General features: G+C 50.8%; 1 pseudogene; it reads right to left on the minus strand.

Annotated features, from left to right (window-relative positions):
• Nucleotides 1-10729: 10729 nt before the first annotated feature.
• On the minus strand, nt 10730-11393 carry LOC136377100 (small ribosomal subunit protein eS8 pseudogene; annotated as a pseudogene).
• Between the last annotated feature and the right edge of the window lie 846 nt (nt 11394-12239).

A 12239-nucleotide genomic window follows, 5' to 3' on the forward strand; every position in this document is an offset into this window, starting at 1 on the left:
CTCGTATCCCATGGTGACCCGACCCTAGAGCCCCAACCCCCCGGCTGCTACCCCACCCCCTCGAGAGATCTTATTTTGCCCCCTCCCTGGCCATAACCCCTCTACATCCCTCTTCCCCCCTTCTCCTCCCTAGCACCCACTGGAGAAAACTGCGGGCCAAGGAACACCCCCACCCTCGCCAGCGGCTGCTGCCCCCAGGGCAAAGCTTCGGGAAGACCAGAAGAAAACCAAGCGAGGACAACCCCCCCTTTCCTGCAGAAAGGGCCCCAGACTCCAGCGAAAGGGCCCCGACTGCTGAGAAGCCCCTCCCGCCCTTGCCTCATCTTTCCGACTTCCCTGCCTGCCACGTCTCCTTTCCTTTAAAGCAAGGTCGGTCCTAGCTCAGTAACCCCTCACCCGCATCTCTTTTTTTTCTCGTTCTCCCCTTCACCTACCGTCCCCCACTCCAGCTCCTAATTCACCCTTCTCAGAAGCAGAGTGTGGAACCCTCATCCATTTCCAGCCGACAGCAGAGCCTGGTCTGTGAGTCCTTGACACCCACATACCCTCTTCCACCACCGCGGGGAACATCAGAGCTTTCCGCGGGAGCCGGGTGGTGTGTGGGGGGAGAGCAGGGCGGGGGGGGGGGAGTGGAGGGGACAGCCTGACAACCCAGGCTGGACTCCCTCCCTTTCGTCCCCAAACCAGGATAGGAGCAAGCGTGGAGACTTACCTGGCTTCCCCCTAGTTACCGAATGCTGTGGCTCTGTATCACACCCACAGACGTGCCTTTCCAAGCCCGAGCATGCTCGCGGGGTCAGCGGGGTGGGTGGGCACAGCAGGCTGAGGTCACATGGAGGTGTGGGAGGTCCCTGTGAGGTGCGGGAAAGGGCTGTGTCTTGGGCACCTTGTATCGCCAGAGCTTATACAGGGCTTCACTTCATTCAGCCTGCACTGAATGTGCACATAGTAGGTTCTTGAGAAATGCTGAGTCCACCCCAGAACAAAGCCTCATTCCTGATTCAGAAGGGGGAGGGGAGCTTTGAGAGGTAAAAGGAGCAGCAGCAAAAAGGGTAGTGTCAAGTCACCAGAGGGCTGGGAGCAGCCCAGGGAGGGACCGCCTCCAGCAGAGAGAAGAAGCACCTTCCAATCCTGGGGCTGCGTAGCTAGTCTGGAAGAGAAACCCAGCCTTGGAGTGTGGCTGAGGGGCTCTTCCTGCACCCCATACACTCACTGCCTAGCCTTTCCTAGACCTTGAGACTCAAGCTTCACACGCAGGCAGCATTAAAGACATCAGGACTGCTAGCCCCTTTGGCTGGGAAATAAAACCCTAAAGGGTGGTTCCCTCTCTGCCTCTAGAGCTGTCAGGGAGGCCCCGACAGTTTTAGGTGCACTGGGGGGTATGTTTAAAGGAGGGGCCACTTTGCAGGGGACGTGTGTGAATGGAAGCTAAAAGTGTGTCAGACTCTCCTAGGACAACTGCCCTTCTCCCTCCTTCCACCTCCCATCCTTTGGGAAAGCAAAATTCCCGAACCTATAAAAGTGGAACACTAAAGTTTCTCCCATCCCTGGGCTTCCCAGGACAAAGATTCCTAACAGTGCCCCCCATCGCCAGGCCAGTCCTATCCCCACCTCACAAAACACACCCTCTCCCTGTCCGCGTCTCCCATGGGCTGATGTTCCCTACCCCTCATCAGAGACTGCTGGTAGAGGGTCACAGCAGTGGCCATTGGCAGCCTGCAGCCAAGTCAGAGGAGGGGGCAGAGCTCCTGTCAGCAGCTGAGCCTGCACTGACCTTGGCTTAATGCCCACAAATGGGCAGGGATTGAGGCCAAAGGGGTCAGAAGAGAAATGTACCTATTCACAGAGAAGGAGACTGGAGTGGCAGGAAGCCCATGCTGAGCCTAGGAAGTGGTTGGAGGATGAGGTTGGAGGACTGGCCTTTTCACCAGCATCCAGGAATGAAGATCCAGCAGTCTTCTTTACATGGGGCTCTGTTGGGAGGGAACAAAGACTGGAGGGAGGCAAAGTGGTCCTGAGAACCCATTCAAGCCTGCCCAACCTGCTCTGTCCTGCAGCTGGAGGAATTCTGCCCTCAGAGCCTATTCCATGTGGATGGCTGTGTCCTGCCCCAGGAGGCTCTTACTGAGTGGGCTAGGTTAAGAGACTGAGCTGCCGACTTTTGGCTGGCTAAAGGCACTTAGTGTTCCTCCTATGCCAGCCCACTGATCTGCCCCATTCCCTGTCCCCTTTGTTAAAGCTGGTCAACAAGCCGGGGAAGAAGAGGCCTCAGACTGCACACCCTGCGGATCCAAGGGACCTTTCAGTTAGTCCTCCTTCATCCCAATTCTAGGGACCTCTGTGACTGGGCCTCCTTCCGTGCCAGTCCACAGCTCTATCACACCTGAAAAAGACTCCACCTCTTTCTCCTTCCTTCTAACCTTCTCCTCTAACCTTTCCTGAATAAGTGCTGCCCCCACCCCGCTCCACCAAGACAGCTGTGCCACTGCCTGCGCCCCATCACTTTGGCATACCCAGCAACCCAGAGGTTCCCCACTAAAAAGGGTTTGTGGCTACCTCTGGAGAGAGGAATGGATCTATCAGGTCTCCAGGGTCACCCCCTCCCTGTCTGCAGACTGAGTTCCCTCTACCCTGGTACCTCTAGACCCATCAGGAAGGGTTAAGTGCCTCAGAGCAGGAGAGCAGAGTAGAAGGAGATGCAGAGAGGAAAACATCCAGGGCTTCGAGAAAACACACCGCACACCCCTCCCCCACCACCCCCACGAACAGGGAACAGACTGACAGCCAGGACAGACTGGCTGCTCTGTCATCTCCAGTCTAGTTGCCAGGCTCCTCCCCCACTGCCCGCCGCAGCCCCTGCAGATCGCCTGCCCTCGGATCCAGCCACTTGGCACCAGGCAGGGCACTCCAGCGGGGCAACGCAGTCCTTTTAGTGGTGGCAGTAACCACTTTTCACTTCATTCCATTCCTGGTCCCATCGTTCGAAGAAGTGTAGCAGCTGTTCCTCCGCCCCCTTAAAGTGCCTCAACTCTACGTCCCAGGAACATTTACTGAGCCACTTGGCCTCTCAGCCCCACTGGACAAACTGAAAGGCACAGCTCCTAGGAAGAAAGTCAACAGGGCACCAATTAAATGTGGCTGCAGCACTTGCCCCCTCCCTCATCACAGGAAGCCCCTTTCTATGAAAGATGCAATTTTATAGTCCTTTTATCTGACCTATTCCCTATTAAAGGGATCGCCAGAAATTATTTGCCCCAAGGCAAAAGTGAGTGTAGACGTCTGCTGGGTCTTTACCTGCTCGAGCTCCTTCCCTAAGGATGGGGGAGGCAGAAGTACTGTTCCTGTGACTGAATTGGAGGGGCAAGGCCCTACCCAAGGGCCAGCTGTTGAATGCCCAGCAAACAGGACCTCTTCCTCTTCTAATGGCACCCACTGCCGCAGCCTGGGATTGAGGGTTAAAGGGGGTCAAAGTGAAACTGGAGCCTGTGTGGTCCCAGGACCTTCATAACAAGGGGGGGGGGGCTGCATGCACTCAGACTTTGGGGAACACATGTCAGTGGCGCTGCGTCCAAAACCCCCATGTGTCCAGTGCTAGCCTCCAGATCGCTGGCCAAGGGAAATCTTAGCAGGCTGCCGCTCCCTGGAGAAACTGTTTCTGCATTCTCCTTCCCTCCCAACTTCTGACTCCCACCTTCTTGGGCTCGCAGGCCTTCCCTTTGGGGTGCCCTCTGAGCTCCTTATCCACCTTGCCTCCACCACAGCCCCAACAACTACAGGCGACATCCCATTTCGACCTTTTCTGCCCTAGTTGGCGAGTCCCTTGGGTCCGTCTCACCCCCCACCCAGCCCGGGGGTGGGGGATGGGCACACCTCGGCTCCCGGGAGCCCCGCAGAGCTGCATCCTCTCCCTCCGGTTTACTAGGCTCCTAGTCTCATCCTGCCCTTGGGGCTGCAAGGTTCGAGGAAGGGTAGGTTTGAATGGGGTCGAGGGAAGTCCGAGGGCACTCCAGATCGAGAGGACAGAGTCGGAAGCAGGCAATCACTGAAGCCACCCCTTCTGCTCCTCCCCCCCTTCGCCCGAATAGGGTCGAGGCCGCCGAAGGAGGGCTTCCCCGGGCGCTAGGGAACTCGCTAAGACCCCCCACCCTTGCCACTCCCTGGAGGAGAAGCTCCCCCAAGGGCTGGAGCTCCAAGCTCTCCCCCAACCCCCTTCAGCAGCTGCTGCAGCCTCCGGCTGAGGTCAGGCTCCACCTCCTTTCTCTGGAGGGAGAACGCGAGGGTTGTTTGTTGTTGGGGTGTGAGGGAGAAGGTTCGAGATCACCTGGCCCGGTGAGCATGGGCGCCCGAAAGCTAAAGGAATTGGGCCGGGTGGTCTGGGGTCGACAAGAGCCTACTGCAGAGGCTGAAGTGCTAACCTCGCCCCCACTCCCGCGGTTTCTAAAAAAGCAGCCCCATCCATTGCTTTAGTTCTTCCACCCAGCTGCCCACTCACCGGTGCCCCCGCCCTTGCCCAGCCCGTGTGGTGTGCTGTGGCCGGAATGCCTCCGCCGAAAAGGGCTAGTTAGCCTTGGATCACAACGAGGAACATGACTTTTCCTGCTCTCAAGAAGCTTCCAGCTCCCCCCGCCCGCGGGCGGGGGGGGGGGGGACTGGGATGTGTAAGGGGCAGAGGGACAAGTAGAAAACAAGCGTGGTTAACATAACTTCATGACAGCAACACATAATGGCTGCTGAGGAAGCAGAGGAAAGAGTGCCAAGGTCTTCCCTGGTGTGGGGCTGGCGTGAGAAGAGAACGTTCTGAGAGGGGCTAAGTCGGGAGCAGAATCTTTGTGAAGGGACAGGCATTCTTCATGCAGATCTGCCATTGGTAGAACGAAAGTTGAGGACATCCAGGCAGGGGTACAGGCTTTAGCAAAAGCGCAGAGCTGTGAAATTATGGGTGAAACTAGAGATAGAGGTGGAGAGGTGCCGGGGCCACCCCGGCTTTTTAAGTCTTGCCAAGGATCTTCAACCCAAAGGCATTGAAGGCCACTGGAGGATTATAAGGGAAGCAGGGTCCTGGTTGGACCTGTGTCTGACAGAGATATGGGAAGGCAATTGGGAGAGCAGCTTGGTATGGCTCATGCTGAGAGGGACGTTGTACTTTGCTTTCCATACAGCGCTGTCTTCCTGGAGGGTTGAGTCTCTGTCCTCCTCCTAAGTGGAGGTTAGGCAGAAAGGGTCCGTCCCTGGGGCAGAGCTATGTCTCAGCTGCTCCCACCGCAAAGCAGGGACTCTACCTCCTCTCTCCCCAGAGAAGGGGTGGAGAGGGCCCAACCGGTCTTTCTCCTCCCTCATCCCTTCTAAGCAGTCCTGCCCTCCCAGAATCAATGCCATTTCCTGTAACAGCAACAATAAAGAAGGCAAAAACATGGGGACCAGCTTTACCCTCCAGATGGTCTTCCCCACCGGACTTGGGACTAGAGTTCTTAGGCAGTGAGCATTGCTGATAAAAAGAAAGAAAAAACTGTATAGAGACATTAGCAAATGTCCCTTACTGGGACCCTGGGGCTGGTATCAGACTGAGCACTTGACTATTGGGAGCCAATTTTGTCCTCCCATTGTCACTGCCAGATAGACAAGCCCACTGTCACCATTTTACAGATTAGGAAATCAAGGCTTAGAGTGGCTAGCCTGTCCCAAGTCACACAGGCAAGGCTTATAGCCTGGTCTGCCTGACTCTCATGTCAGGGTTGGACCCTGTCCTGACCTCAGCCCACAGCACTGCCTTCTACAAGCCTGGAGAGCTTTGCCCCGCTTACCTGCCCTGCCTGTTTGAACCACAGCCACTATCACAGTCAGGGATTGCCAGGTCAAGTAGGACGGGGTGTGGAGGTGTCATCGATGCCTCATCCTATATAACCCTGCTCTTTCCAGCCAGCCTTTTCCCACAACATCTGCAAGCACACTCTCTCAGGCTTTTCTTTGGGGTCCCCAGCTTAGGTTGTGCCTGTACGTGTTTGTTCCTGGAGCTCCCTGAATTCTCCTGTCTCTGAAATCCTCATTTTCAGAGCCTCAAGCCTGATTTCCTGAAAAGGTCTCCCAAAGCTCAGGTAAAGATCTCTGGAAGGGAGGTTCACTTTGCTCCCTGATGCCCTGAATTCCTAGGGGTCCCACGCTGTCTTTTCGTGTGCCTCCCTGACCATTTGCTGTTTCGCCTGGGTGTCTATGATGAGATTACAGAACTCTGGAGTGCAGGACTCTGGCTTCAGCTTCCCCTTTATGGCTTCCTGTGTGTCTAGCACATCCCTGCACCTGAGGAAGGATGGCTTCTAGGTCTCTCAGAACCTGGCCCCAGGATCCACAGCCCTTTACTTCTCCCCTTTCACAGATCCACTTAGGGGTCCCAACTGGCAACCTTTAAACAGAACTCAGCAGGCAGACAAATTCTGTTTTCACAAGTTCTTGTCTCATAGACAGGACTTTAAAAATGATTAAAATTAGGTGCCAATGCTTATATTTTTGGAAATTCAAAGTAAAAATTCAAATTTCCAATTTCTCTTGAAAAATCAGAAGTTCTGGCTATCTTTAAAAAAATTTTTTTTCTTTTATTGATCTTTAGAGAGAGAGGAAGGGAGAGAGAAAGAGACAGGAACATCGATCTGTTCCTGTATGTGCCCTGATGGAATCAAACTAGCAACCTCTGTGCTTCAGGACAAAGCTCTAACCAACTGAGCTATCAGGCCAGGGAAGACTGGCTATTTTGGGCCACATTTCCACTTGCAACAAATAGGCTGGTGCCAAGTAATAAATGCTGTTTTTCGTGGGGCAGGTATGCTCTAGTTTGCCATGGTCCCACCTTGCACTCTTCGGGAACTTAGGAGACCTGCCTGTCGCTTGAAGGTTTTCAGTTTGTGATCCTTGCATTTTGGCCACAGAGACAAGAATGGGTGTCATGGTCTAAGCTTTTGGGGTGTTTGCCTCCTTTGGACCTACTTGGAGAGTCTTGTTACATTCTCACAGCCAGTCTCTAATGGTGCCTTTATTATTGCTTCGGGTACAGATGTTACTGAGCACTTTCCAAAAGTCATGGAATAAGCTGGAGTTGAAAAGGGAAATTAAACATGATGCATTGTCTGTGGCCTCCTCTAGGTGACTTTTCCTGAGAACATGGCAACTGAATACATAAATTAATGGTGGCCCTGGCTGCTAGCAGAGGTGGATTTAACAGACAGCACACCTGGCACACGCCCTGGGCCCTGACTTCTGAAGGGTCCTGCAAAACCCCAACTCCACACTTTTTTCTAATATAAGGGGCCCAATATTTTCTTATGCACCCGGGGCCTCAACTGACCTTAATCTGCCTCTGATGGCTAGCTCAGTTGGTTAGTGCATTGCCCTGATACACAAAGATTGTGGGTTTGATCACCAGTCAGGGCACATACAGGAATGGATTAATGTCTTTTAATTTTTCCATTTATTTGAGAGAGAGAGAGAATGAGAGATAGAAGCATCAATTGTGTACTCATTGATTGCTTTTTGTACATGCCCTGACTGGGATTAAAACTGCAACCTTGGTGCACTGGGATGTCTCGCTACCCACTGAGAAACCCAGCCAGGGCTATGGATTGATGTCTCTCTATTTCCCATTCTCTCTCTCTCTTCCCCCCCTTTCTCTCTTTACCATTCCCCCTCCCCCCCTTACCTTCCTCTCTCACTCTCCCTCTCTCTCTTTACCATTCCCCCTCCCCCTTACCTTCCTCTCTCACTCTCCCTCTCTCTCTTTACCATTCCCCCTCCCCCCTTACCTTCCTCTCTCACTCTCCCTTTCTCTCTTTACCATTCCCCCTCCCTCCTTACCTTCCTCTCTCACTCTCCCTCTCTCTCTTTACCATGCCCCTCTCCCCCCTTACCTTCCTCTCTCACTCTCCCTCTCTCTCTAAAAGCAATAGTTAAAAAAATTTTTTAGGCCTGACCTGTGGTGGCACAGTGGATAAAGCGTCGACCTGGAAATGCTGAGGTCGCCAGTTTGAAACCCTGGGCTTGCCTGGTCAAGGCTCATATGGGAGTTGATGCTTCCAGCTCCTCCTCACCTTCTCTCTCTCTCCCTCTCTGTCTCTCTCTCTCCCTTTCTCTCTCCTCTCTAAAATGAATTAAAAAAACTTTTTTTTAATAATAAAGAGTGAATTAATGGTGAAGGGAGGATGGTTCCAAGAAGCATGAAATGCCTGTGATGATCTGGATGTGGTTGCTTGGAACCTCAGCTTCCTCAGGATCACTGCTATTAAGACACTTTGTCTGCTCAGATATCAAATGGGAGTATGAACCCCAGGGGCTGTGAACTGGAAGTCCAGGAGTATACCCACTATGGTTCCTTAAACCTGTGGACTTCTGGGACACCCAGTTCTGGAATAGACAATGTCTTCCAAAGCCATGGGTCTTACAGAAAGCGTGGGCACACACTTATACACATTTCTTTATTTAATCTTCTATTTAACTATTTTAGGTAAATATTATTCTCAAATTTACAAACGAATAAGGAAACAGAGACCTGGAGAATCTAAGTAACAGCTCGAGGTCACACAGGCTTGAAGTGACTCTAGACTTTTGACTTTAAAAATATAGCAGTTAGCATAAAGGTTAAATAGAGGTCTGACCCTTTGTAGGTCTAAAATCCTTACTCTGCCCTGGCCGGGTAGTTCAGTTGGTTAGAGCATCGTCCCGAAGTGCAGAGGTTGCCAGTTTGGTCCCCAGTCAGGGCACATACAGGAACAGATGTTCCTGTCTCTCTCCTACTCTCTCCCTTCCTATATCTAAAACCAATAAAATAAACATTTAAAAAATAAATAAAATAATACCCTTATTCTTTCTACATTTTATTTAATGTGGTGGTTAAAGAATACAAACTCTGTAGCTAGACTTCCTGAGTTGGAGTTCTGGCTCTAGAGAGTCTTAAAACATACAAAGTACTTTGAACAGTATCTGACTCTTTTTTTTTATTTATTTATTCATTTGAGGGAGGAGAGAGAGAGAGAGAGAGACAGAGACAGAGAGAGGAGAGAGAGACAGAGAGAGAGAGGAGAGAGAGACGGGGGGTGGAGCTGGAAGCATCAACTCCCATATGTGCCTTGACCAGGCAAGCCCAGGGTTTTGAACCGGCGACCTCAGCATTTCCAGGTCGATGCTTTATCCACTGCGCCACCACAGGTCAGGCAGTATCTGACTCTTAATAACACTCCCAAACATTAGTAATTACAAATCTACTTCAGCATGCCCCCATATGGCCATGCTGCAGTCCGTCCAGTTTCTGGAATCTAGTCCTACAAACCCTGTTTGCACCTATCTCTCCTGTGGAGTCCTTACTATGTTGTATCCATGACTGTATTCTGTCCATGCAGCTGCAGTGTGTCCCACTCTGGCCTTAGTCGTCAGGCTGTGGCTCCCTTTGCTGGGTCTGGAGGAAGGGTCAACCTTCCTTCCCATGGCTTCCCCACTCCACCTCCCAATACCAGGTCTGCTCTGTGACCCCTACCATCTTCCTCTCCATTTGGAAAGATTTTGAGGGGCATCCCTCATCGCATCCTCCAAGGTGGTATAGCTCCATCCCCTACAGGCTTTCAGCCACAACCACCAACCTCTCTCGTCTTCCAAAACTAGCTAAGGGAATGAGCTTGTGGTGATTTTGCCATTTTTCCTTAACTACAATGAGCCCACAAGAGCCAGGACCAGCCCCTCCCAGCACAGACCTCCACCCCGCAGTGGTCTCCAAACTACAGTCCTATGCTAACCAACCACAGCACCACTCACACTCCGCACTGTTCAGGTACCAATGGCACCTGGAAGATGAGGCAGATAGCATTGCTTCTGACCTTGGAAAGCTTCCATTCCACCTTGCCAAGACCCTCTGAAACTATAAAACCCAGCAAAGCATATATAACTCAAGCAATACTGGGCCAGGCAATAAACATCTGGGTAGGGGACCCCTAGACTCGGGTACCAGGTTTGACAAATTATTCTCTCTGATTTGTGAATGATTCTGTTTTTAAAATATTATAAGGGGCCTGACTGAGTGGTGGCACAGTGGATAGAGCGTCGGACTGGGATGCAGAGGACCCAGGTTCGAGACACTGAGGTCGCCAGCTTGAGCCCAAGGTCGCTGGCTCCAGCAAGGGGTTACTCGGTCTGCTGAAGGCCCACGGTCAAGGCATGTATGGGAGAGCAATCAATGAACAACTAAGGTGTCACAATGCACAACGAAAAACTAATGATTAATGCCTCTCATCTCTCCATTCCTGTCTGTCTCTCCTTGTCTATCCCTCTCTCTGACTCTGTCTCTGTGTAAAAATATATATATATTATAAGGGAAATTGTAAAAATCATGCTTAGTTCTATGGGCAACTCTTTTAAAAAACTTTTTCTTTAATTGATTTATTTTAGAGAGAGAGGAAGGGAGAGAGAGAGAGACAAGAACATCAATCTGCTCCTGTATGTGCCCTGCTGGGGATCAAACCAACAACCTCTGCACTTTGAGACAACACTCCAACCAACCGAGCTATCCGGCCAGGGTGCAACTTTTCCTTATCATTGAAAAACATATCAGCAATTTACTTTTTCAGTTGGAGTGTAGTTTGTAGTGATGGGTAACATTCCTAGAGAGATTCCATGAATAAGGTAGGCATTGTGTTAAATTCTTTACACTTGCTTTCTCTCGCTCTCTCTTTTTTTTGAATAATCACCTTTATTACATGAGCTAGATAGGAAGAAAGAGCACTATTTCCCCCCTCCTTTCTTTTTTGCATTTCCAGGTCTTAGTTTTCCTCAGCTAGAACTCCAGCTCCTTGCCATATAGCACTTAAACATCTGCTTGTCCACAGCTGGCCTGGTCTTGGAGCCATGCATGCAAGAAGCTTACCCTGCTGGAACTGCTCCTCTAGAAGACTGTTGATTTGGGCATTCTTTTCTTTTCATCATATTTTCTCTGAATTTTCTTTGATTGTTTTTCATTTAAAAATCTCTTCCTCCTCAGGAGTCAGGTTGGCCCCCTTCTTGCAGTCCAGGGGCAGTGCCTAATGGGACTCATACCACTGTCAGTAGGGTGTACTGTCAATGAGCATGAGGCCATTCTTTACTGAGGTCTGGGTATAGACTACTACATTGTTGGATGCACTGTGGACAACATCAATACTCTTTTCTCTGTGCACACAACACTTGGAACCCCAGGAGAAGTTGCCCATGTCCAGCCTCAAGGCTGGTTACTTTTTGTTGCTTCCCCACAAGCGGATTATGTGTATACGCAGAGGCATCTTAGTGTTGGCTGCAGGGCGCCCCAGTTCATATTTCCGCTTCCTGTGGTGGGGCTTTCTCTTGCCCCTGGTCTTACTGTACTTGTGCCAGTTGTCCCAACATATGGCCATGGCTTGGTGCGGCTGGAAAGAATATACACCTACTTAATCCTCAACCGGTCTTATGAAATAGGTACTGTTATTATTCTCACTTTACTGGTGAGGAACCTGAGGCATAGAGAGTTTTGATAATTTGCCCAGTCACACAGCTAATGAGTGGTGGATCCCAGCCTTGTCACTTTTAAAAAAGATTTTATTTGTTGATTTTGAGATAGAGGAGAGAGAGAAAGAGGGGTGGGGAGAAGCAGGAAGCATCACTTCATAGTAGTTGCTTCCCATAAGTGTCTGGACCAGGCAAGCACAGGGTTTCGAACTGGTGACCTCAGCGTTCCAGGTGGAATGCTTTACCCACTGCGCCACGACAGGTGAGGGAAGCCTTGTCACTTTTAATTGTCCCTCCATCTCTTGTTCCTAAATGAGCTTCCCCAAACAATTCTCTGTTCTCTGATGTTTTCCAACCATCTGTTAGCAAATCATTTGGATTTTACACATGAAGTTACTGTGAGCCATTATTAGATTAAGGTAAAATATTGCAAGCATAGGCCCTGGATGGGTGGCTCAGTGGATGGATCGTCAACCTGGCACACCTGAGTTTGCAGTTTCAACCCATTAGGCAGGTGTGAGAAGCAGTCAATGAGTACACAACTAGATGAACCAATGGGTTGGTGCTTCTCTCTGTCTGTCTCTCCCTCTTCCCTTCTCTCTCTCCCCTTTCACCCCTTTCTCTGTCAAATCAATGCAAAATTAAAAAAAAATGTTCCAAGCCTATTGTCATATTTCTCTGTAAAAAGAATACCATATTTCCCCATATATAAGATGGACCTTTTTCTGAAAAATTTGGGGTCTAAAAACTGTGCA

Source organism: Saccopteryx leptura, chromosome 6, assembly GCF_036850995.1.
Source record: "Saccopteryx leptura isolate mSacLep1 chromosome 6, mSacLep1_pri_phased_curated, whole genome shotgun sequence".
Lineage (NCBI taxonomy): Eukaryota > Metazoa > Chordata > Mammalia > Chiroptera > Emballonuridae > Saccopteryx > Saccopteryx leptura.